This window comes from Monoraphidium neglectum (assembly GCF_000611645.1).
Source record: "Monoraphidium neglectum strain SAG 48.87 unplaced genomic scaffold scaffold03159, whole genome shotgun sequence".
Classification (NCBI taxonomy): domain Eukaryota; kingdom Viridiplantae; phylum Chlorophyta; class Chlorophyceae; order Sphaeropleales; family Selenastraceae; genus Monoraphidium; species Monoraphidium neglectum.
Window position 1 is genome coordinate 4555 of NW_014010469.1, and position 2359 is coordinate 6913.

The following is a 2359-nucleotide window of genomic DNA, read 5'->3' on the forward strand; positions in this document are numbered from 1 at the left end:
CAATGAAACCTGTAGCATCACACGTTACGAGCCCTTGCAGGCGGTCTACCGCGGTCTCGACCCGCCACTTGTTGCCCATCATTGGTGGGCAATGGTTGCACATAGGAAGCAGCGCATCTGAGAGATAGTTGGTTCAGTATCAGCTTTTTGCACCTACACAACAGCCACGCGGGCCCTTGCCAGGTCCAAAAAGCAGCTGCACACTCCCCTTTGCCGACTCTGCTCACCGCCGCCTGCAGCAGGGCGCGCGTTGCAGACCGCGTGCCACAAAGCCCACCCCAGTTGTCATCAGAGCAAGCTTATCCTCATAATACCTTGCGGACACAAGCTCTCAGCTCGCGGCAAGCCTTCAGCACAGAGCTCAGCTATCGAGCAACAGCCACACCACTACGGGCCCCCGCCCCAAACCCCGGGCCACTCCAGGCAGTGCAGGTGAGTGAGACGCACAACAACCTCAAGGCCAGGCTTTAGGGACGTCCAAGGGGTCCCCTCTCAAGCGTGGTCAGCTCAGGCTGCCCCACACTGACACACCACTGGGCCAGTGCATCATGCATCATCATGCTGCAGGGGTTACCTGGATTGTCTGCTGGTACGTCCCGTCATTGTATCTTCAGCTTTTACACATGCCAAGCCATCTGGTTTCAGAGCAATGGCTGGGGCTGACCTACTCACACGTGTCACATGCTGCTGCCAAGAAGCTGAACCACTCTTGAAAGCGGCAGGGAGGTCGGTGCACGCGTCCAAAGCATGAAGCTCACGTGCACATGAACATTTTATAAATAGTGCTGCTCACCCGACATCAAACCCGTCGTCGGTGTCCCAGAGTCTGTTGACCATCATTCACGCCCGAAACAACGGGTGTTCGACGAGTGTGTCCCATTGTTGCTTGGACACCGACATCAATTGAGCACATATATTTCGGGGTCGTTCATTGTTACATAGCTGTTCGGGCAGCTCCACGCCAACTAGAGTGTCCAGCTCCCGCGGCCAGGATGTGCTTCTCCACGCCGATTTCGCTAGGCATAGGGGTGGCTTCCTTTGCCATGGCCTCTTGGCTCTGGCTCGTCCGCAAGGATCCCGTGCTGGGCAGGCGCCCCCTCATGTTTTGGTACTTCGGCTTTATAGAGTTCCTGCAGGTGAAAGCCGTTGTGACAACTTGTTGCATCGTGGAGGGCTGCCGTGCTTATGTGATGTTTGCGCCTTGCTCGCCGCGCGCACCCAAGCATCAGCTGCTGCTGGGGCGCTGCCTGTTGCAAACCACCCCCGCCCCTGCTGCTGTTGTCACTGCTGCCGCCGCTGCTGCTGCTCCTGTTGCTGCTGCAAACAGGTTGCCCAATACATGGTTGTAGACCAGTGCGATAACCCCGTCAACAAGGTGGGTGCCGCGCGGACGGACCCCGCAGTGGCAGGCATCGCTTCACGCGCCAGCGGCCCCGGCCGCCGCAACGTGCATGGCCGCCATCGATGACAGTGCTTATTCGCCCCACAGCATTGCAGCCCTACATCCTTGGGGTCCACAGCTGCTGTATCGCGGGGCCGGCACGAGTTTCGCAAGAGTAATTCGAGCCACCACGACCGCCCCAACTAACAAACCATGAACACGGCACACCCCTCCCTGTTGCAACCGACGCCCCGGCACGCTGCACCCCCAGGCCATGACCTACATCGCCTACATTCACATAGCGTTTCAACCCCTCGTGGTCAACAACTACTTCTGGGCCGACTACAAAGTGCGGCACCCCGAGCTGACGCGCTTCATCCTGGTGCGCGCGGTGGCGGCGCATGCGGAGACAGCGGCGTGGCGCCGCCCGCATGCGGAGGGTGCGGCGGAGCGCTTTGGCGCGGCCGCCTGCATGCAGGGCCTGCATTCGGCGGCGGCGCACGCGCCGCATGGGGTCCGCTCCAGAGCCGGCCAGCCGGCCAACGGTACCCCCATGCATGCCGCCGCGGCGGTGGCCCCGCGGCGCCGCTCAGCCCGCCTCACATGTGCGCGTGCGCGCGCGCACACACACACACACACACACAGACACACACACACACACACGCGCGCGCACATGCGCCCGTCTCTGATACCACACACACACACACCCCAAATCATTGCAGCGCATGTGTACCCTGGGAGGAATCATGATGCTGCTGCGGCTGCCGGGCATGCCCCTCGGCTGGCTGGGGGACAGGGTCCATCACCTCATCCCAGACTTCCCCCCCTCAAGCATGGCCGGCCAGGTGCGCAAAATCGCCGGCCTGCCGCCCGCGGCCCTGGCCCATCCGCCCCTGCGCTCGCCTGGCGGCCGCGCCGGCCGCGGCCGGGAGGGTGAGGGCGGCCGCGCCTGGTTGTGGGGGCTGCAGCGGGCGCGTG